The sequence below is a fragment of the Ursus arctos genome, unplaced genomic scaffold (genome assembly GCF_023065955.2).
Source record: "Ursus arctos isolate Adak ecotype North America unplaced genomic scaffold, UrsArc2.0 scaffold_4, whole genome shotgun sequence".
In the NCBI taxonomy this organism is placed as follows: domain Eukaryota; kingdom Metazoa; phylum Chordata; class Mammalia; order Carnivora; family Ursidae; genus Ursus; species Ursus arctos.
The window spans coordinates 54,948,363-54,972,738 of NW_026623056.1; the positions used below are offsets into that span (position 1 = coordinate 54,948,363).

The 24,376-nt window shown below is 39.0% G+C and overlaps 1 pseudogene; it reads right to left on the minus strand.

Annotated features, from left to right (window-relative positions):
* Positions 1-7,010: 7,010 nt before the first annotated feature.
* Positions 7,011-12,476, minus strand: LOC113270862 (uncharacterized; annotated as a pseudogene).
* Positions 12,477-24,376: the final 11,900 nt, after the last annotated feature.

Sequence of the window (24,376 nt, forward strand, 5' to 3'; positions counted from 1 at the left end):
GAGCTTTCAGGGATGAGTGTCTTACTGAGCCAACTCAGCATGTACAAGGCAGACACACAGGACTAATAGCTGGCTGTTCTAGAAGATAGATACAGTTGTAGCCTTCTTTGTATATGTAGCTAACAGGTTACCAGGCAGGGATGTCTGAATCAAGAGTCCATGCCCAAATTCGAAACTCTATACTGCTCCTCTATTCTTACTAGTTAACCCATCACTTAGTACATGCTAACTGTTGGAGTGAACAAATTCTATCCTCAGCTCTACATATAACTTGCTGTGTCTTTGATTCTCAGATGATAATATCAATTTAATGGTTTTGAAGACAAATGTGATATTATTTAATTAAATTAAGGAAATGCTGACAATGACTCTGAAAACTTTTATAATTAGAACTCTGGGCTACATATTGTCCTAGGAAAACAACAGAGAAAATGTTCTAGTCCTGCCATCAAAAAACTCAGTCTAGGAGATAGCGGAGAAATGGGACACATAATTCAGATATGAGCCTGAGTTTGGTAAGAGCTGCAACAGAGAAATACATCGTATGCAGGAGATTATGGGGAGGAAGAAGTGGGTTACAAATGGAAGCTTAGTAAAGTGCTATTTGAATTAAGCCAAATATATATGAAGTTCCATTTCTCTGCTTCCAAGTCCTCTTTCCCACAATGTTTTCAGATAATCTCTCACATAGAGGTGGTATTTCACAATAATTCTCAAAACCTCCCTTATTTCCCTATTGATTATTGCATGAAGTACAGATAATTAATCGTAGCTATCAAGGTCTTTCATCATTAAACCAGTGGATCTCAACCCGAGATGCTTATTAGATCATTGGCCCCATTGCAGACAATGAATCAGAAGCTTCCCACTGATAACCAGAGTAACAAACTACAGATCCAGCCTCTGGGTTCCTCCCTAACCGCATGCACTCCCTTCGGTCTCCTTTTGTCTCCCATGTGCATGTGAGCTCACACGTACACATACAGTAGGGCAGACATAATGCAAAAGATGAGTGGAAAGTAGATACAGGAGCAAGGCAGAGAAACAGGTGTGAGTGAGTGTGTGTGTGAACAAAACCAGGAGGAGAGAAAAGGACAAAGAGCAAAGCACACGAGAGGAGAAAGATAGGAAGGCAGATTCAGTGAAAGATTTGGTAAGGTAGAAAATAAAGGGGGAAAAAGGGGGAAAAAGCAAAGGACACAAAACTGGGTGAAGAGGATAGAGATAGAGAAAAAAATACAAAAAGAAATACCTACTTTTTTGTAGACATTTAGGAGTCAGTGACATTGGTAGTGACATCTGAGAATTAGAGAAATTAATTAAATAGAAATAAAAGAGCAACTGAGATAATGAAGTAGAGATAGAAATTTATAAGAAAAGAAATTGAAAAGGAAAGAGTGAAAGAAAAGTTTAAGAAAGAAGAAAGGGAGAAACAGAAAAGACTAGATGAGCATAGAAAGAGAAAAAAAAAAAAGGTAAAGAAAGATGAACCAGACAGACAGAAGGAACAAATATAAATGGAAAGAAAGAGGGAAAGAGTGCCAGAAGAAGAACAAGAAAGAGGCAGACATAAACATAACAAGAAGAATATGTCTGGGAAGAGAAAGCAGAAACAACATAGTAATTAAAAGGGAAAAAGATACAGAAATAGAGTGAGGCAAGAAGAAGGAGAGGGGACTCAGCTAGTTTATCCAAGGTGAGAATGGCAGCCCTAAGACTTGGTGTGGAGATGATGCTCCCTGCCCTGGAGGTGGACCTCTTGGCCAGGCAGCTGCTAGGGAGCGTCCACCACAAAGTGTCCCCAGAGTCAATCATCAGGGAATTTTCTATAGGAATTCATAAGGATGGTCTTGTAACACTCTGCCAGGAATGGATGGAAGGGCTTGCAACCGCTATCACTGGTTGCCTTTTTCTTGCCTTATTTCTGATGTCTTTGAAATTGGGGGCTTAGCCAGTTTACACGAAAGGAAGTTGTCACCAAGGGAGATTACATCTGGGGAAATGCAGAGGAGAGAGAGCGCTCTTCAACATGGTGTGAGGTCGATGATAGAACAGTGAGAACTTTCAAATCTACAGTCATGAGAATCCAAGCATCACAGGCTATGGCCGGCATACTAATAGTGAGTTAGTTATAGACATGTGCAACGCCTGGGAGTGTAGGAAAGAAAATCCAGTAGTAAGCCAAAAAGGCAAGTTTATGAAAGTTACTGAGTTAGGGAGAGTGTCCTATCTATCATACTCCATGAAGGAAGAAGCTTGCCTGGCCCCCTCCGGTAGAATGGATTATCAAGATGATGCTGTAGCAACCTGCTCAGCGTGTGCTCTCTACCTCCTCGGAAGAGCTCCTCTACGTTTCTGACACTCCCCTGTCTTTGTTATAGTCCCCAAAATATGTAGACTAATTAGTCTGGAAATAGTAAGTATTGGTTTTTATTTTTATTTTTTTCTTTGAGGCACCACATTTTTCCAGAATCTCCCCACAGCACAAAACTTGCTGTTGAATCTTTCTCTTGAAAGGCTTTGGCAAATGCGTATGGAACTAAAAACAGTAGCTTTCAAAGAAATTTTTTTATGCTTTTAGCTAACCCTCACACTCCCTGGTATCCGTACTTTCCCCTCTGTTGTTTAAAATACTCTAGAAATACCTGAAAAGACTAGGGATCTGTAGCTGGTAAGCAGTAACTGTTTTTTCACTCATCAGCTCAGTCTAGCTTCGCAAGAGCTCTGTGCATGGAGCACGGCATCTAGTCATAAATCTTCCTCCAAGAAAGCAAGGATGTCTTCCTCCCTCCTGCCTTTCCTTTCTCCCATCTCTCTTCCTTCTTTCCTTTCTAATAAGGAAGACTAAGCCTCATAGGCTCTGATTACTTGAAAGCTGTTGGCATGATGCCATCAAGTTTTCCTGGTGATCAGAGAACTACTCGCAAAGCTCTAAAAGAACTACTTGTGGGGGTGGGGGAGAGGGGTTCGAAGGCCATGCAACTGCACATCATTGTGGGAAAACTTCCCAGATTTCTCAGTTAACTCCGTTTTCTGGGCTGAACTTCCTAGGATAGGCAATGTAGGGAGAAAAATCAGTAAAATCACTAGCCTCTGATCTCTTGTTCACATCATTACCGTTATAATTCTCCAATTGAATTCTTTTTAACATACAGAATCTAAGCACCCACTAGATGCAGTAACTATGGACGTGTTTGGAAGGCAACAATAAATTCATTCAACAAGTATTTGTAGAATACATATAATATGCCAAACCTTGTTCTAGGTGCTTGGACTACGTGAGTGAATATCCTTCTGCCTATGTACAAACATGGTCATGGAAAAGAAAGGAACTGTGGAGGTCCAATCCAGAAAGCAAAAGTATCTTCTATGACTCTGCATATCATGGCTTAATTTAAATCAGTTTTTACCTCAGTATTCCAGATTTCAGGTTACTTTTTTTTACTGGTCATGTTCAATTAAAAAAAAAAAGATGTGAATCTGAAATTCAGATAGAAACTTAATCAGTTGGACCAAATGATATCAGTGAGATGTGATCTTTCAAGCTCTGTGTGAACACCTTCACGGATGCAGGGCTCACTGTTTGTCTAAGAAAGCCCCTTTACTCTTTGCTCAGTGCCTTAGTTTGGAAGCTTCAAGAATCAGATACCAAGAAAGTAATAGACAGGTGTTATGAACTGAATTGCATGTCCACAAAATTCTTATGTTCAAGCCCTCAACCCTAATGTGACGGTATTTGGAAAGAGGGCATTTGAGGAGGTAATTAAGATTAAGTAAGGTCATAAGAGTGGGCCCTAGGCCAATACAACTGCTGTCCTTACAAGAGAGAGACACGCCTGGGATGTACGCACACAGAAGAAAAACCATGTGAGGACATAGCAAGCCAAAGAAGAGAGAGGCCCTAGGAGAAACCAAACCTGCTGATGTCTTGGGTCTTTGGGCTTCCAGCCTCCAGAACGATGTGAAAACAAATTTCTGTTGTCTAAGTCACCTGGTGTGTAGTATTTTATTACGGCAGTCCTAGCAAACAAATACCACAGGCAAGAGATTTGTTGGGCGAATCACCTGTGAAGGGAAAAGTGGAAGAGAGCAGGAATGGGTAGGGAGAAGCCTCAGGTAGCCAGGTATGTCTGACACCTGTACAAGGAGAGAAGGAAATAGGTTGATAGGAAGAGTCTCATATCTCGCAGTTCTGAGGAAGTTTCAGCTAGGTCAGTGAGGAATTCTCGGACGCGTTGCCCCTCAGCAGAGTTCTGCCTCAGGCAGGAGTGGCCTGGCAGAAATACCATGACCGTGTTAAGTCACTGGCTGGGAGGAATCCCAGATGGATCCAGAGAGGTAATAACTTCAGCTATCAGTCAGCTGTGTTCCATGCAGCAGGGTCTCTTAAAAGTGGTCTAAGCTGCATGCTTCCGTATTGCAAAGCTCTAAAAAAATCAGAATCTCTATATGTAACCCGAAATCCTCCTCTATTACTGACATAAATGAGTTAGGATGCTATTGGTTGCAAGTAGCAGGAATTCAGCTGGAACTAGCTTAAGCAAAAAGAGAATTTTTGAAAGGTGTTTGGTTAACTTATGGAATATAAGGGGTAAAACTAAGGAAATTTCCTCACATTGTTTCTCATGGCTGTTTCTCTCCTAACACCTATGGTTTACCGTAATAATACATACTGGTTTCCTCAACTGTTCAGTTGGAACGTCATGGAATATGGCTGCCAACCAATTCTGAATTTACGTGTTCATGTCACATACAGCTCAGAGATGGCACAGTAGTAATAATTTTTTTATCTTTCATCCTTGGTTCCAGAATTCCAAAGGAAATATTTGACTCCCCCAGCCTGGGTCCAGTATTCATTCTGAACCATCAAAAATGGTGGGAAGTCAAAACAGTGGACTTACACTAGACCAATGGTTCTCAAACCTGGCTGTACAGTGAAATCACCTGCAGACCTTTAAAAATACTGACCATTTACCTCCCTTCCCCTTCTTTCCACCCTCAGGCTCCAGACTCCAGCCCAGGATTCTAATTTAATCAGTTTGGTGTGCAGTCTGGGCATGAAGAGTTTTAAAACTCTACAGGTGATTTTAAGATACACCACAGAAACACATTATTTACTGTATCAGTTTCCTGAGGCTGCTGTAACAAATGACCACAGACTCCGTGGCTTAAAATAACAGAAATTTACTCTCTCACACATCTGGAGTCCAGAGTCAAGATCTGGCCAGGTCGTGCTTCCGCTGGGGGCTCTGGAAGAGAATCCATTCCTTCCCTCTTCCGACTTCTGGTGGCTGTCGGCTTTCTTCAGTTTTCTTGGCTGGTGACCATGTCACTCCATTTCTGTCTTCATCTTTACACTGCCTTCCCTTCGGTGTGTCTCTTGTCTGTGCACCTGGCTCTTGCGGTGGCCCTTACAATTAAATTTCAGGCCCACGCAGATAATCCAGGGTGATCTCATTGCAAGATCTTTAACTTAATTACACCCAAGAAGTCTCTTTTTCCAAGAAGGGAAACACCTACAGCTTAAAGAATTAAGATGTGGGCATATCTTTGTGTGTGTGTGTGGGGGGGGGGGGGAGCACCATTCATCCCATTACACTTGTTTTGTGACTAAAATTCATTTTGGATTGATGTTGAAATTTAAGAGAACAGAGATAGAAAGTGAGAGGAATATTATGTTGTTTTTATTACGTATATGAATTCTGGAGCCAGGCTATTTATTTTATTTTATTTTTTTAAAGATTTATATTGTTTATTTTAGAGCGAGAGAAAGCATGAGAAGGAGCAGAAAGGGAGGGAGAGAGAATCTGAAACAGACTCAGCACTGAGCGTGAAGCCCTATGAGAGGCTGGACCCTGAGTCAAAACCAAGAGTCGACCGCTTAACCAACTGCACCACCCAGGTGACCCCAGACTATTTAGTTTAAATACCAGTTCCATAACTAAGTAGCTGTTAGTGCTAAGTTGTTTATTGTCTCTGTGCCTCTTTCCTCATCTGTAAAGTGAGATAATAGTGCCTGGCTTATTGGGTTGATGTGAAGATTAAACTGTCCATAGTAAGTGATACATGTGTTTGTTATTATAATTTTTATTATTGTTATTGTTAATAACTTGGCTAGATTCCCAAGATTCATTAAAATAATGGCCTTTATTAAAAGTTGAAAGTCTTATCTTCTACTTTGCAGGACCAGAAACTTGCCATGTGGAAGTCCACAAACTAGGCTTGAGAGGAGTGATTCTTAAAGATCCAGCTTCATTCACTGATACATTCCAGTTTTTTCTCAGGCCTGTCTTGAAAATGGTAACAGGATGCTTTGTTTTCCTGGTTCCAGTTTTGCATTGCAGAAGAGACTGTATACCTTTTACTTGATCAAAAGTGACTTAAATGTGTCCCTTTCTCCAACAGTGCCACATTTAGGAAAAAGCAAAATTTGAAAACCTTGAAAGATGCATTTATACTATATGCTTTCACCATCACAATTTTAATCACCACCACTAGAACATTCATTCGATTCATAATGGTGCAAGAGCAGAAATGCTAATCCACTAAGCACTCATGTTAATGTTCATTTAATAAAATAAATAGATTCTGACTCTCTTGTAAATTATGGGAGGGGAAAGGTAAGAAATCTAAACTATAATTAACTTGCATAATTCATTTAGATGCATTTCCTCTGAAAGTATTAAAATGTCTTTGTTGCTTCCTCTAAGAATTACTTAAAGCACAGCTATATTAAGGGTTTTCTATATAATTTTCAGAGAGCTAATTATGTGCTTTAGAAAGTAAAAAAAGAAAGCCTCTAGAATTTCATTTTGAATTTGACCCTCATTTGTTGACCAGAGAGATTTGTTCAAATAAAAATTATTTTCCATGGTGTAGTCAGTTTTATAGGCAGTTATTATTTAATGCTCTGTTCTGCTTCTTAATTTTTAAAACCCCTTTTCTTTATTTTTAATTTTTTTTTTAAAACAAGCTCTGGCCAGTTTTATTAAAGAAAAATTTTGCATGATTTACTTTTCACCAGTCTGTTCTGGCATGCTTCAAATGATATCAGAATCCCTAGATCAAGGATAGCCAGTATGCGCACACTGCAGCATTTCCCACGTGCTGGGCCCAGTTCGGTATCATTGCCACAGCAGTGATGGACACCAGTTTTGGTCAACAGGGGGCAGTGTTCTATTTCAAATTTCCTCAAGGCTGGGCTAGGATGACCAGTTTTGCTTTGCCATGTCTGATCATTTTCAGGGTCTGCTTGTACTCCAGCACATACTTTCCACTTTTCATAACAAGTTGGAGCCTAGAGTTGATTGACTCCAGCGACTTTTTTGACTTCTTTGTGGCTGCTATATTGCTGCCTTAGGTGTGGGATGGCCTCAATCAAGAGCAGGCACCAAGGTGGCCAGAAGCGAGAAAAGGTAAAATCTCTTTTATTAAAAAATATGTGTAAGACTTCTTTTGAGTGGACAAGATGGGAGATACTAAATATTTCAAATAATTGATAAGAAAAAAATCAGTTTTAAGATTTCTTTTTTTTTAATTTGATAGAGATAGAGACAGCCAGCGAGAGAGGGAACACAAGCAGGGGGAGTGGGAGAGGAAGAAGCAGGCTCCCAGCAGAGGAGCCTGATGTGGGGCTCGATCCCAGAATGCCGGGATCACGCCCTGAGCCGAAGGCAGATGCTTAACGACTGAGCCACCCAGGTGCCCCCCAAAAAATCAGTTTTAATTAATAAAGCTGTGTTTCTTAAAGTAGCTTTTTAAGCTATTATAACTTACATTTAATTTGCCTGACTAGAAACCAGAGAGTGTCAGGCTATCAGATCCAGAAAAATGGCCTCATGACAATGGTGAGGTAAAGTCAGGAAAAGAATATATATTCAAAATTATCCTAAGGATTCTCTATTACTCTACATTTTATGGCACTTCTCATTAATATCTCCAGTTGAAAAAATATTTAGTTTCATTAATTGCACAATAAAATGCACTATATATAAAGTGTATCTTAGGACTGAGAAAAGCAGCTCAAAATATTTATTATGAGTTGTCCAAATTCAATACTATGATTCAGATGCCTTTCCTTTTTGTTCTTAATAACTTAGATTTTTTTTTAAAGATTTTATTTATTTATTCGACAGAGATAGAGACAGCCAGTGAGAGAGGGAACACAAGCAGAGGGAGTGGGAGAGGAAGAAGCAGGCTCATAGTAGAAGAGCCTGATGTGGGGCTTGATCCCATAACGCCAGGATCACGGTCTAAGCCGAAGGCAGATGCTTAACCGCTGTGCCATCCAGGCGCCCCTTAATAACTTAGATTTTAAAGTAGCCCTTCACATGTACTTTCTGTCCACTTATGTTTTCAGTTAGTATGTTAAGTAAAACCCATGGCAACTAGGGACAAAATGACAAGTTACTACGTGTCCTCAGTAGCTTTCTCTGATATCTACCATTTTTCTCACCTGCAAAATTCTCCAGTCAAAGGACTAAGAGTAAATCCTCATTATAGACAAAAGAGATGAGCCTGCTTAAGCTCATTTTAAAAACAGACTCTTTCCCTGGCCACTAATTGCTTTGTTTTATATTTAAGTTCTCTGCAAAGTTCACAAGGTCCTTCATAATCTTTTCCTCTCCTTCTGTCCCCAGCCATTATCTCTGCTCCTCAGGTCAGTGACTCTGTGGCTCTCCACAGGTCCCTTTTAATCCCTTTGTCTTCATCCTTTCTCTTTTTCGTTCCACTAATAAAGCCCTCCCTGCTTTTCTTCAGACTATCTCAAAGGCATCCATCCATTCCCCCTTGTAGCACTGAATCACGTTTACCTACTTCCATATACTCTGTGGATTATTTACAATGTGTCCTTCTGTACACTGTAATTTGTATGAAAGGAGGGGCGTTCTCTGTGTCCTAGTGCCTGGCATTTGCTAAGTGATACATATTTGTTAAATACATACATTCGTTTTGTTTGTGTTTGCTTTACTTCCTCTCCGATTTGCAACAAGTTTGCAAACATTTACCTATAGGGAAAACACCCGCTGTTCTTTTTGAATCCACAGATGCTTCTGGATTACCTCTCTGCTTCCTAAAATACCAGTGACTTCGGGGATACCTGAAAAATGGAGGCTCATGAAAATCATGAGACAGTTGTGAAGGTCAAATGGAAAACCAGCAATTGGGTGGAGAAGAACGAGGCGTGGGAGTTTCAGTCAGCTCTTCTTTAGCACATTTCACCTATTATCTCATCTAAAACAGAAAGTACGAAGTTAATGAAGTTTTTTGAAACTGAATGTTTACGGCAGAACATTTGCAGGATATAAAGGGGAACATCGAAGGCTTCTGGGTTTCTATTCTGTCTATAAAGAAGCAAGAACAAGCCATTTCTATGCAAGCCCACAACCAGATGATTTAGGGCAAAAGGCATTGCACTCTAAAGAGAGATTATCGTGTAAGGAAGATATTGACATGCAAAGATGCATCCTATTTTCCTCCTCATTCTCGGAATTTCGTAACCCAGGCAAAACAGATGACTTATATTACTGTAGAACAGCCCACATCCACAAATCTTGCCAAAACTGTCTCAAAGGAAATCCTCAACTTTCCTATCAACCTGGACATGTCATTATTTTTCAAATACTCTTACAAAAGGAGTGTTTCATCATGACTTTGACATCCTTGGAAATAACTCAAATGAACTCTACTCAGTCACAAAGGAAAGAAATCTCCCATTATTTACATTTAACAGACCTGTTTTTTTCCCCTCCTGATTTAAAAGCCCAGTATCTGACTACATTTTTCTCCTTTTGTACATATATTTTTGCCTGCAATACTGCTTTTTCTCTCTGTCTGCCTTTGAAGATAGACTCATATTTCAGTCTTAATTTAGCTTCAGGTCAGTAAAGTCGAACAGAACTGTAACGTCTTTGGCAGAACATGTCATGGTCTTTGAGCACCCATGTCTTCTCTTTCCTATTGTTTTGTACTAACTTTGTGTGCTTTTCAGGCTCTCACTTTTGCTCACCACTTTTTCTTTTTTAATTGAAGTAAAATTCACAGAACATAAAATTAGCCATTTTAAAGTCATTCGGTGGCAGTTAGCGCATTTATAACATACTCACTAATTCTTTTGTTTCTCTCTAGTTAACTGTAAATTTAACAAACTTTTATTATCTCCTAGTGACTGAGTTCAACCCTGTGCCTTTAGCCCTCGTGAGATAAGCAGTGTCTAAATTCTCTGAGAAGGCAGGGGCCTCCCAGACTACCTAATTTTCCACCCTCCTGTACCCCTTCTTTCTCTGTGCAGCGGTAATGCGGTGTTTCTCCTGTTCTGTTGCCTCCACTTTGTTGATACCCTGTGCCACCAAATACGCTCTGTTCCTTGCATTCTTTTTTTTTTTTTTTTAAAGATTTTATTTATTTATTTGACAGAGAGGGACAGCCAGCGAGAGAGGGAACACAAGCAGGGGGAGTGGGAGAGGAAGAAGCAGGCTCCTAGCGGAGCAGGGAGCCCAATGTGGGGCTCAATCCCAGGACCCTGGGATCACGCACGCCCTGAGGTGAAGGCAGACGATTAACGACTGAGCCACCGAGGCATTCCTTGCATTCTTAATCAGTCCTTTCTTCTTTCGGACTGTTTCCCCTGGTCTACAAGCTTATTCACGATATCTCCATTCTGTAACAATACTTCTAGTTCATTCTCATCTCTTGACTGCTCTCAGTTTTTGTAAACTTCTCCGAGTAATCCATATTCTTTTGCTCATTTTAAAAAGTCATCTATTTACAACTTCACCCATGGCCCACATTAGCTAGTCCACTCGAACTGCTTTTGCAAAAGGCACCTCCCATGTACGAAACTCAAGATCTTAATTGTAACTCTCAAAGAGCTTTTAACCAAATTTGACCCCACTGACCAGGGCCTCCTGTTTGATTTGAAACACTCTTAGTGTTTGGTTTTTGTGTCATGTGTCTTTCAGGATTCTTGTCCAACTTCTCTGAAAAAACTTTTTTTTTTTGGGCAATTCTAGGAAAGTCATCCTTCAAATATGAAATTTTCCAAACTTTGTATTTGGCTTTCTTTTCACTTTATACACTTCCGTGGTTGATTTCACAATCTCTCATGACATCTTCTGTCTTCTCTTTTGGTTGTTTCGCAAAACTGAAAAAACAGCTCCGACAGCAAATGAGAATGAGCTTTTGTATCTGATGGTTTGGAAGCATAACCTGAAGTTACTCACCCTAAGCACAAAACCACTTTTAAGTTCTGAGTTTTCTCTTAACTCAGGTAGATTTTCTATTGTAATTGATATTATGTTTACCATTGTTTAATTTGTAAAATTGTAACCGAAATGTCAGATGAGGTAGTCTGTCCTTGGGAATTATTATTACTGTTTTTACTTAAACATACCATGTACTCTGGGTCCCTCTCCGTCTCTGGGAACTGGGGATTTGGTGTCTGTTGTGGCAGAGAGAGGCACGGAAGTTTCCTTAGTCACTTCTGACTTTGAGTTCCTGCTGTGTCTAGTGTAGTTCATTTTATATACGATTTCACCATCCTTCTAGTACCATCGAGCCCTGTCGGGACAGTATCAACCCAGGTGTAAAAGATCCACTTCTTTCTCCGAAATTTCTCAAATGTCACTGACACAATGAGTTTGAAGGTGAGGCACTCGACAAAGGTTTGATGCACCTGGTGGCAATTATTAAAAAAGGAACGACAGATTGATATTAGCCAATCTTGTTCATAAATTTTCTCAGTTAACCCATCATGTGATACTTTTCCATTTGCCTCCTTCTAAGGATTTTCTGCATCTATGTATTCTGAGAATCATCTTCTCAGCCTTTTCCTGGAAACTGAGTTCTTTAAGCAGGAACTACGCACCGTGAGTTTAGTGAGAATTTCTTTTCCCATTGCCAATGCTTGAAGTCACTTGCCCTAGAACACCCTTTGATCTCCTGCTATTTCCCGTAAACTTGCTGCCCTGCTGAGTATATATACCCTTTTCATGAATATTCCATTTTGAGAGGTCGAACTCTTTGGAGATGACTTCCCACGGTGTATCTCTGGCCTGACTTCTGTTGAGCTTCCGTTCTGTATCTCTAGACTATCGCCAACAGACACCTGGCATTCTGAAATTAACAGAGCCTGAAATTGCACTTTTTATTAATTCCTGCAAGTCCGTTTTTTTTTTTTCCCTATTGTGTTCTTTATCTTAAATAAAAGGATCATCACTCACTTGGGCACTTTCTCCCAGATCCTTTCTTCTGTGACCTCGTGCTTCTTTCTCTCCTTGCTTCCCTCATATATATTCGTTTGGTTACCACATCTTGTCAATTCTACCACTAGAATATTTTTGGGGTTTGTTATCTCTTCTCACTCACCGCTGTGGTTCTTCAGCCTGATACTCACTTTCTCTCTCACTTAGGTTCTTTCCTTTTTTCTTGCCCGTGTTTCCATTGTCATGCTTTATATCGTCTTCTATGCATTCCATGGTTCCGCTAACTCTGGAGGCACGTATTTTCTGAACAATTCATTTGCTGAAGAGCTACTTTATGACCAGCCTTATGATAAATACTGAGGATAGAAAAAAAAAGCACCAAATGAGTGTCTGCTCTCAGAGCTTCCTTTTAAGTTTCCACAGATTTGGTGATGCTATTTTCTCTGCACAAACTGTCATTCCCTCACTTGCGCCCTGGTGAACTTTTATTCATTCTTCAAGTCCACGTTTAATGCTCTTTCTGTGAAGACTTTATTTTTTAATTTATTTTTGCTCTAGAAAGAATAAATCATTCTTGTCCGTCTTTTGGCCAAACGTTTTTATGCCGTATATATGTATGTAATTTTTAGTCCAGTGTAATTAACGTACATTTATAGTCATTTCAGGTGTACAATATAGTGGTTCAACAGTTCCATATATTTCTCAGTGCTCATCAGGATACATGTACTCTTAATCCCCCTCACCTATTTCATCCACCCCCCCACCCCTATCCCCTCTGGTAACCATCAGTTTGTTCTCTATAGTTAAGAGTCTATTTCTTGGTTTCTCTCTCTCTCTTTTTTCTTTGTTCATTTGTTTTGTTTCTTAAATTCCACATATGAGTGAAATCATATGGTATTTATCTTTCTCTGACTGACTTATTTCACTTAGCATTATACCTTCTAGCTCCATCCATGTTGTTGCAAATTCTTTTTTATGGTTGGGTAATATTCCTCTGTGTGTGTGAGTGTGTGTGTGTGTGTGTGTGTGTGTGTGTATACATATGTATATATGTATATATACACACACATACCACTTCTTCTTTATCCATTCATCAGACGATGGACACTTAAGTGCACCCATAATTCAGCTATTGTAAATAATTCTGCAATAAACATAGGGATGTATGTAGCCCTTCAAATTAGTGTTTTTGTATTCTTTGGATAAATACCCAACAGTGCGATTGCTGGATCATAGGGTAGGTAGTTTTATTTTTCATTTTTGAGGAACCTCCTTACTGTCTCACACGGTGTCTGCACCAGTTTGCATTTCTACCAACAGTGCACAGTGTTCCTATTTCTCCACATCCTCACCCATACTTGTTTCTCGTGGTCTTTGATTTTAGCCATTCTGGCAGATGAGAGGTGATATCTCATTATAGTTTTAATTTGCATTTCCCTGATGATGAGGGATGTTGAGCATGTTTTCATGTGTCTGTTGGCCTCTGTATGTCTTTGCAAAAAGTCTGTTTAGGTCCTCTGCCCATGTTTTAATCAGATTATTTGATTTTTGGTGTTTAGTTGTATATGTTCTTTATATATTTTGAATATTAATGCCTTAATGGAGTTTATTTGCAAATATCTGCTCCCATTCAGTAGGCTGCCTTTTTGTTTTCTTGATTTTTTTTTCTGTGCAAATGCTTTTTATTTTGATGTACTCCCAATAGTTGATGATTGCTTTATTTTCCTTGCTTTAGGAGAAATACCCCCCCCCCCCCAAATGTTGCTACAGTCAGTGTCAGAGAAATTGTTGCCTATTTTCTTTTCTAGGACTTTTATGGTTTCAGGCTTAAAATATAGATCTTTAATCCATTTTGAGTTTATGCTTGTGTCTAGTATCATAAACTGGTCTAGTTTCATTCTTTTGCATGTGGCTGCCTAGTTTTCCCAGTACCGTTTATTGAAGAGACTGTCTTTTCCTGATTGTGTATTCTTCCTTCCTTTGTTGTAGATTAATTGGCCATATAAGCATGGGTTTATTTCTGGGCTCTCTATTCTTTTTCCTATGATCTATGTCTCTATTTTTTGTGCCAGTACCATACTGCTTTGATCACTACAGTTTTGTAGTGTATCCTGAAATCCGGAATTGTAATAACTTCTGCCTTGTTTTTCTTTCTCCAGATTGCTTTAGCTATTTGGGTTCTTTTGTGGCTCCATACAAATTTTAGTATTATTTATTCTAGTTCTGTGAGAAATGCTGGTGGTAATTGGACGGGGATTGCACTGAGCATGTAGATTGCTTGGGGTAATATGGTCAGTTTAACAATATTAATTCTTCTGAACCAGGATCATGGAATATCTTTTTATTTGTTTGGGCCCTCTTTAATTTCTTTCATCAGCGTTTTATAATTTTCAGAGTACACGTCTTTCACATCCTTCTAGTCATTTTATTCTTAGTTTACTTCTAGTCATTTTATTCTTTTTGGCAGGCATTTCTTTTCCTAAAAGAGAAAAACTGTCTTAAAGCGATGGAGCTTGGCAGTCATTTGTATACTATCTCTACTGATCCTGCCCAGTATTATTATCCCAATATAATCTGGGTCCATCAGATCCACCTTTATTCCACACTTGCATGAGACTGAGAAGTAATTGATCTGGTTTATCACTATGAAGAGCATTGTAATCTCTAAAACTGTGGAATGATCCTTTTCTTCTATTAAAGTTCATTGAAACAAGCTTCTTTTATATAAAACTATTACAAAAGTCATTAACAGATTGTGGAAAGTTACTATATTCAGTGGAAGAAAATTACAAGTAGAGACCCAAAAGCTAGATTGAAAGTTATGTTCATGTGCAGGAAAGCAGAGGTGGATGTAAGCAGAGACAAAAATAAAATTGGCCTGCAAAGAGAATAGCTCATGAGGCTCGGGAGGCCCAGAGAGAGAGCTGGATGATTTGGTTCTGGTTCTTCAATGAGGCTTGGATGCTCATATTGCCATTCGTTTATATGAGACCGCTTTTGTCTTAGGTTGGGTTTCCCAGTCTCAGGGGACATTAAACAAGGTCTCTGTGAAATACCTTTAGTATTAGGTCACTTTCTTCAATATAAGAAGACATTAAGCAAGGGATTCATATGCAAGTCATTTATTAAGGAAGTGCTTCCAGATAAACTAGTAAGAGATGAGGGAAGCAAGAGAGGGAAGGTAAGCAGCAAGGGTGCTATTTCAAGCAAGGGTGGTGACAGACTTATTCAGCAGGGGAGTTTTGGAATGTAAGTTACAATGCACTGTTTGTCCTGACTCAAGGCAAAGTTGCTAGGCTTCCATACTCCCTGACGCATCAGTTGTTGGCTTACAGCCGTCTTGGGAGGCAGTGGTGATTGTAAACTCTCAAGCACTTTCTATTTTCTGCTCATGCTGGCTAAGATGCTTCACTAGCTCAAGGCCTTCCTTGAAAGAAGGTGGCTGGAGTGGCCTCCAGGACAATGAAACAATAAACCTCTGTTGCAGCAAGTCACCAAATTTGTGGCAATTTGTTATCATGGCCATTGGAACTAATACAGATTTTATTAAGGAATCAGCAGACAAAAGAGTACTGTATCCAATGCTATATGACTTTCTAAATATTTAGTCTCAACTTCCATAACCAATCCCATCATTGTCTTTGGATTGCTCTTTGAGTAGCACTATATACTTATATTCATGTGACAAATGCCCATTCTGGGTATCTTAAATGAGTTTCTGTAACTTGCTGTCAAAAAAACGTTGACCAAGATTGCCTCCATTCTTCTCTTTGAGACAACAGACATGTATCTATGAAGGTGACCCGTGCTCCTTCCTTGATGTTACCTCATAGCCAGATCTTCCAGATGCTTTCATCTTCATGAGGCTGAAGATTCAGGAGACTTTAGATTTGTAGTCCTGACGTTGGCAGCTGCCCCTGACTCTCCTGTTGAACCAAAGCCACCATGACTAAATTAAAATTTTCTGGCGTTGGCAGGCAATGAAATAACTTGTGAACTGTCTTAGTTGTGGTCCCGCCTCCCTTAATTATTAAGTCTTTTAAGAGTGTCAAGATTCCATTAGGTGTTCAAATTGTTTTATTATGTCTGTTTACTGGGTTTGTTTTGTTTTCCATAATAGATACTCATATAACCAAAATAATAGTGTTTATCTAATCTTTGGGTTAGATAATCTCCATCTCTACTCAATACATTCTTTTCCTTCTTCATTAGCATATTTACTTACTAGGTCGTTTTTTTTCTCTCACATTCTGTATCTTTAAATCTAAAAAGCAATTTGTGGTTGGTGTTCAGTGGAGAAGGGAAAAGAGGAAAATACATTAGGTGTTGTTTGGTGTATTTAAATTAATAATCTGAGGCAATGTATTTGAAAGCACTTGTCATTTCTTAAAACAATATATTGGAGATAATAGAGTTTAAATAATTACATTTCTCTCCTTACACTATTAATTAAGGGCAAAAATTTCATCAGCTCATTTAATACTTTCTAAACTGAGAGAAATCATTAACAAAATGGCACTTCCTTGTACTTTTTCTATATTTAAATTTTAATTATGTTTTGTTTCTGAAAAATTTTTTTAAATGCTTTATAAGAAGAACTTCTGTATTTAAATCCAGAATTACTGCCTTACCAAGCTGTGTTTTTGATTTCCATGCTCTGATCTTGGAAGAAAAAAAATTTAACTTGTAAAATATAAATCTGTTAAAATAATCTCATTATACCCATCCCTCAGTATTAGAGATGATATTGAAAATTAAGTAGAAGAGAGTTAAAACTAAAGTTTGATTTTGTGCTTTTGAAAATGGATGCAAATGATCTGAGGGAGAAAAGTGTCATGTCAGACTGTATGTTTAACATTCCAATTTAAATTGCTTTCAAACACCCCAAATGTGCACTTAAACTTGTCCCTTCATGTATCCAGGTGTTTTTTTCAGTTAGATAAAAGAGGCACCATAGTTATAAAATATCATTTTAACTGTAACTTGTGATTTTGGAAATATATAAAGGACAAAACTTTGAATAGTTGATAGACCTTTTCTATAAGGGACCTAGAATATTAAACAGTTTTGAAATGGGAAATGTTATTTGCTCCCTGTATTTTTATCAGTTATATTGGCATGGATCTGACTTCAAACGGAGCCTGTCCACGCCTGTTAGGAAACAAGCACTTTGGCTTAGATCTGTGGTATGAGGTTATCACGGCTAACTCTTTCTAGGCTCTTTTGATAAAATGAAGGTGATTAGAATGAACCCAAACAAATAGCACATTTTGTTCTCTTTTGGGGTCTTTTCACACTATTTCAAGTAAGCTGGTATGTGCTGGATTTACCACACGATGGTGCTACACGAATACGTTATAATGAAAGCAAGCCCTAAAAAGACTCCTTTTCAAACTGTATAATGTAACAACAGGAATTATCCCCGTACAGCATAAATGTGGCCTGATTCAGGTCTCCATTTCCATGGAACATCCTTCATATTGAAAATATTGTCACTTATGCTCTTTATATTGAGGTTCCCCTTCCCTCACCATAGGCTAATGATAGAACTATTAGTAAACCTTGAAAGCAGGAAGATGTTAAAGGCATTGTTTTGGTTTTATTTTATTGAAAAGAATTACCAGGAATTTATATTAAAAAGGAAAATAATAACATTGACTCTTTATCAACCTATAACTCTTACAAACCTTATTACTTCATTTCTATGAAGTGTCTTTTTCCTTTTGTATTATTTTTTTAAAAGATTTATTTATTTTTGAGATTGAGAGAGAGAGAGAGAGGGAGCACGGACGGCAGGGGAAGAGAGAAAGGGGGAGAGAATCTCAAATGGACGCCTTGCTCAGCGTGGAGCCTGACTCGGGGCTCGATCTCACAACCCTAAGATCAAGACCTGAGCCAAAACCAAGATTTGGATGCTTAACTGACTGAACGATCCAGGCACCACTAAATAATTGCCACTTTTGAGATGAAAAGTCATGTACCTAGATATTGAAATTTTAGGACAGGTGGGAAATAGTGAAAATTATCTTTTCCAAGGGGACAATTTTGAGGCCAACATTAGTACTCCCATCAAACAAACTGAAATAAAACCAATGGGTAGACGTATACATATTTTATAAAGAAAAGTGAGACAATAGAAGGTAAGATGTATTTGATTATTGAGTTTAACCTCATATTCTGTTTTCTATTCATTTAAGTGTAGGATTAAAAAAGAAAAAGTCATTCTTATTTTTCATACGTTTTTCATGGGACACCTTCTTTCCATTGTTGCTTTTCAACAAAACTCTTATTAGAGTTTTTAAAAATGCCTTAGTCAATTCAGCCTGCAGCTGATAAGCGGAGTCTCTGTGAGTTCATTCTATTAGGAAAATATGCCATCAGGTTGCCCTTTGATGAATAGAAATTCCAAACTCTTATATAATCCTTGTACACATCTTGCTCTTCTCCATTATTTTACTTCTCTTACACACATCTGAACAGAGTTCCATATCCTGTCTTACTCATTCTTTGACCCCACTTGACACTGTGTTTTTCCTCAGCATCCTTGGATAACAGAAATCAATCACTGATATAAATTCCTCTAACTTCTCCCTAAACCTTCTCGCAGTGGGGGACTAAGCACGGAACTCTGTCGTCTTGTGGGTGCTTCTGAGAATGGGCAGCTGAGACCTGTTTCCCTTTACTAATTTGCTCGGATGTGTAAACTATACTATATACACAATCATGCACGTTGTCTCTTAAAAGGAAAAAAACAAAACAAAACAAAACCAACCTTGCCTCTTCCGATTTCATCTTTGGAGAGGTCTGTTCTTTCGCTTGCTGCCTTAAATCACTTCTGTGAGCCGAGAGGCAAGGCTCTCGCGGAAGGGCTCAGACCACAAACCGCTCCTCTCCTCTGCCCCCTTCCCTCCTCACTCTGCCCTTTCTCACTCTTCCTTTCTTTTCCTGCCCTCTCCTTGCTTCCCCTTAAATTTGGAAATCTAGGTCCTCAAAAACAGAGGAGCCTGACAAGAAATAAGTGGGGGCTGGGGAGTGGGAAACTCCTAATTGTTAAATAATTACAACCTCAAGGGACACAGTAATACCCGTCAACCTGAAGTTATTTTGGACTAGATCATATGGTTACTGCAGGCACATGCGAACTGTATGTAAATAGACTCGTGACCCATTACATATTGATGTTGGAAGTCTTAACTGCTTAACTCCTGCTCAATCTAACTATCATGAAGTTTCTCTGTCCTCAACACGGAAGATTATCTCTATTAAGAATAATATCAATATTTTCATTTCCATACCTTTAAATATGCAGCCAACATAAGCTTTTGCGAACTGTTGCTTCATCCTGTCATCCTCATCTACTTGGCCGTGCTAATTACACTACTGTAACGAGCTTGAATTCTCTTTGGTTCTCATTCTAAAATGATCCACGTTGCTGTGATGCATACGTGTTTTATGGAGCTGGCTTCATTTCCTCATCCCCAGGACTGGGTGATTGTGTTTCCTCTCTGGATGAATTAGAGTAGTATATTTGAGATTATATTTCATTAGTTTTATTGCTGCTTGTTAAAGTTTTATTATCCTCTCTGTTTTATATTTCAGGCTGGCAACACTTGCCGGCAGTGCTAAGTGACTTGATATATATGAATCATAACTTTGTGACCTAAGAATACGCTGTCTGCAAATATAATGGTGTTTCAGAAGTGATACTTTATAATGCTATTAAACACATGCATTCACAGAATAGCTATCTAAAATTAAGGAACTTGATTTCAAACTTTCTTTCATCCCATTTCAAGTATTCAGCGTTTTTCTTAAATGGTACGTAATGTGTTTTAAATAAGAATTCATTCATCCTGGATGATTTGCATTGATTTCATGTAATTGTTACCTGCTATGTAATTGTAATTAATTGGTGTCTTTGAAGTTCTCAAGGCTAGGTAAACTCTGAAACTACTTGGTGTTACTTAGGTTGATGTCTCTTTACTCAGCTGAATGAACAGTCGAGTAGGTATAACGGATAGTTACACATCACGTAATTGAAGGAGTGCGAGACAGGTTGAGGGTGGAGTAGGAAGTACATGTTCTGCCATAGTTAGAACCCTTATTCCTCTGGACTCATTAAACTGTGGTTTCTTCTTCTGTAAATGGAGATTAAGAGTATAGCACTCTCTGGTACAGCTGTAATAATTATTATTTTAAAGAACAATTATTATGGAGAACACAATTCAAATAAGCTACTTAAAATTGGACTCCCTAAGAACAAATTGGCTTAAATTTTTTTCAGAAAAAAGTAATATTTTAGTTTTCTAGCAAAGAGAATATCATCTGCAATCACCATCAGTAATTTAGTCTTTTGAGGGAGAATGATTCATTTACGGATATTTATGGAGCCCCCACTGTGTGCCAAAGGATACTTTGAATTATACTTAACACATTGCTATTGTTTTGTCCTTGTAATTTATGTCATTGAAACTAATAATTGATATCACAATCTTTAGTTAACTAGATGTTCACTATCCATGACCTAAAATTCCTTGGACATTTTAGAAAAGAAAAAGAGTGCATTCTACATTATTATTATTTATTTCTTTATTAAAAATTTTTTTAAAAAGATTTTTTAATTTATTTGACAGAGAGAGACAGCCAGCGAGAGAGGGAACACAAGCAGGGGGAGTGAGAGAGGAAGAAGCAGGCTCCCAGCAGAGGAGCCTGATGTGGGGCTCGATCCCAGAACGCCGGGATCACACCCTGAGCCGAAGGCAGAGGCTCAACGACTGAGCCACTCAGGCGCCCCATGCATTCTACATTTTTAAAAAAGATTTTGTTTATTTATTTGACAGTGAGAGAGAGCACAAGCAGAGGGAGTAGCAGGAAGAGGGAGAGGGAGAAGAAGACTCCCCCACTGAGCAGGGAGCCCAATGTGGAGCTCAATCCCAAGACCCTGGGATCATGACCTGAGCCTAAGGCAGACACTTAACTGACTGAGCCACCCTGGTGCGCCCCCCACCCCCAATTTTTAAAGAGTGCATTCTACATTTTTATAGGGTGTTTCTTTCTTGGCAGTACTCTAACACTAAAAAAATTAAATAAAATTAGATGAATCATATTATCAAACGTCTTACTCATTAAAAGCAAAATAGGACAAAAACACAGTCTGTGTGAGAAAAACAGACAACATGACAGTGTTGCACTAGTTCTTGGGGCAGACAGAAATTCCATGCTTGTCTTCTGGTGAGTGGCAACGTGGAGAGCCACAGACCAGTGAGAATCTGACCTTGCACAGCTCTTCGTCTCACACGCCAGGGAAGCACTGAAGATGTTTGGCATCTCCACAGTTAGGGGACTCTTGAGGTCTCTGTGGTTTGACTTAACAATGGAGATTTCTTTTCAGTTTCTCACTGATTCCAAAAGCACAAAGGATCCTAAAAGAGAATAATCCAGAGATCTCCTGAGAATTTGAATGGTCTTCTCAAGAGCCTAGAGGTTTGTTTTTTTAAAAAAGATTTTTATTTATTTATTTGTCAGAGAGAGAGAGCACACAAGCGGTGGGAGTAGCAGGCAGAGGGAGAAGCAAGCTCCCTGCTGAGCAGAGAGCCCGGTGCGGGGCTTAATGCCCAGATCCTGGCAGACTCTTTTTTTTTTTTTTTTTTTAAAGATTTTATTTATTTATTTGATAGAGACAGAGACAGCCAGCGAGAGAGGGAACACAAGCAGGGGGAGTGGGAGAGGAAGAAGCAGGCTCATAGCGGAGGAGCCTGATATGGGGCTCGATCCCAGAACGCCGGGATCACGCCCTGAGCCGAAGGCAGACGCTTAACCGCTGTGCCACCCAGGCGCCCCAATCCTGGCAGACTCTTAACTGACTGAAACACCCAGGGTCCCTGAAGAGCCTAGAGTTTGAGAACAAAATAAAACATACGAACAGTAAATTATTTTGACACGAAGCCTCTACATGTGATGGGAACAGCAAATGTCAAGCTGTGTGTGCTGACCTCTGCCCACTTTTGCCCCGAATTTTCTTCTTGCTTCTGACCTCCAATGACAATTCTCTCAATTTCTATGTTACTTTGATGTTGTTTTGGGCCAATGGATTAAAAAAAAACACTGAAAAGGGATGATGGAATATTTACTTTGGGGAGAGAAAAAAGACTAGTGTTAGAAGGAAAGGCAAAGCCCCTCACAGGATGGTGGTGGGGCCTTGAGAGCATCAGAGAGGAAGATTTGTGGGAGTTACTGCTATCCATGTGGAGAATGTTAAGAGTTGTAAAGATGGGGAGAATGAATATTTCAGATGATTTATGGTTTTTAAAGTCTATTTCCATCTTGTCACCATTTTTAAAAGGACATCTTTAAATGATTTGAATGTCTTTTTAAATTTTTTATTAGAGAGAGGTGGGAAGATGGGTAGAGGGAGAGAGAGAGAGAATATTAAGCAGGCTCCCTGGGGCCCAATGAGGGGCTCCATCTTGCAACCCTGAGATGATGACCTGAGCTGAAATCAAGAGTCAGATGCTTAACTGAGTCACCCAGGTGCCCCAATTTGAATGTCTTTTAATTCCTTCTTATTACACTATTGTGTTTCTTTGACCAAAAGTCTGAGCTGAGCCTGTGTCATAGAAGCCTGGTTGGTAGCTGAGTTACTCTCGATTTCTAGAAGACATCAGGTGGCCAAATGTAAGCAATACTTATGGTCATTTGCTTCTCCCTTGGTGGGGAGCTTGCACCATGCCGTCTTCCTAGGGAGTACAAGGATGGAAGTCTGATCATGCTACTTACTCTCTTCACCTTGATACTCTAGGCCCCTTTCCCAGACACATCGTTTTCTCATGTTCTTGGAGTAAAGTTCAAGTTAATGAATTAGAAGACTCTTTGAAGAATTTGGAACACTTTTGATGAGTATAGGAGAGGGAGTCTATAAGAAAAGTCACAGAAGGAGGCTTGACCGAATGTCCCTGAGTTTAACTTCATTCCTCAGAGATGCTGAAAATTCAGGAGTTGTAGGAATCCCACTGAAACTTTCACTGAAAATATTCACTGCTCTATGTTTCATATTGAATGAAGAGATGCTGTGATAAAAATAATTAAAATTTTTAGTTATTATGCTTTTCCTAGTAGCAGAAATGGTAGCAGTGATCTCTTGTCACTACTTACCTTGTTGGCCAAGCTTCAGTACCACTTTTAATTTTCTTCTGGTTGTCCCAGAAATGACCGAAAATTCAACACATGCAAACCCAACTCAAGCTTTTCTCTTGTGAAAATTCCCTTCAGACTTATCTTGACTTTGTTCTCTTGGTCTCCCAGATTTGGACCTTAGAAATAATCTTTTCTTTTTCTCTTCACCCTTGTTGAGTATTTCATAACCAGTAATTTCTTCCTTTAGAATGTTTCTTGGACCTTGATTATTGCCAGTGATACAATTTTACTCAAGTTGTTCCTCCAAATGGGGAAGCTTGACCCCTTCCTCTCTATCTATTCTTCTAAGAACAAAAGTAAGTCTCTTGCCTCAGAGTACTGTTCACTCCTCCCTCCAGTGTTCAGGTCTGTCTCCCTTTCCCATATGTGATTAGTAATCATTGCATCACTTGTGCAAACTGTTGTGTGGTTTACTAAAATGCATGTTTTCATGTGTATCTGTCCTATATGCTTATTGAGTTTGTAAGCTATAAAAGTTACTGTTCTTTCTTTCTTTCCTCAATTATTGTATCTTATCCTTGAGTATCTCTTTGAATATATGTTAAAGTGCCAGGTTCATAATAAGGTCACATTACCTGTTGAATTTAATTAAAGAAGCAAAGTTTTCATTGCATTGTGCAGGGTAAGAGATGCAGCCAACAGTTCAATGAACAAGAGGAAGGGACCACAGCCATACTTCTCAAAATGTGTCCTCCTTGAAGCAGAGGAGAGTGGTGAGTGCATGTGGCTGAAGGGTAGCCTGAAGCAGCTGTAGCAAATATGGTTGATATGTCCAGTTTAATCCTCAGAATTGTGGGGAATTTTCTTATTCTTATCTCTATGATATCATTATTAATTTTAATATAAAAGCAACATTTTAAATCATAAACTAGGTTAACAATTTCTCTTCTGACTCTGTGCCTCCTAAATCTTGCAGTGAAATCAATGAAGGGATTTGCCTGATAAAATGGCATTTCTCATTCTTTCAAACATATCTTAGT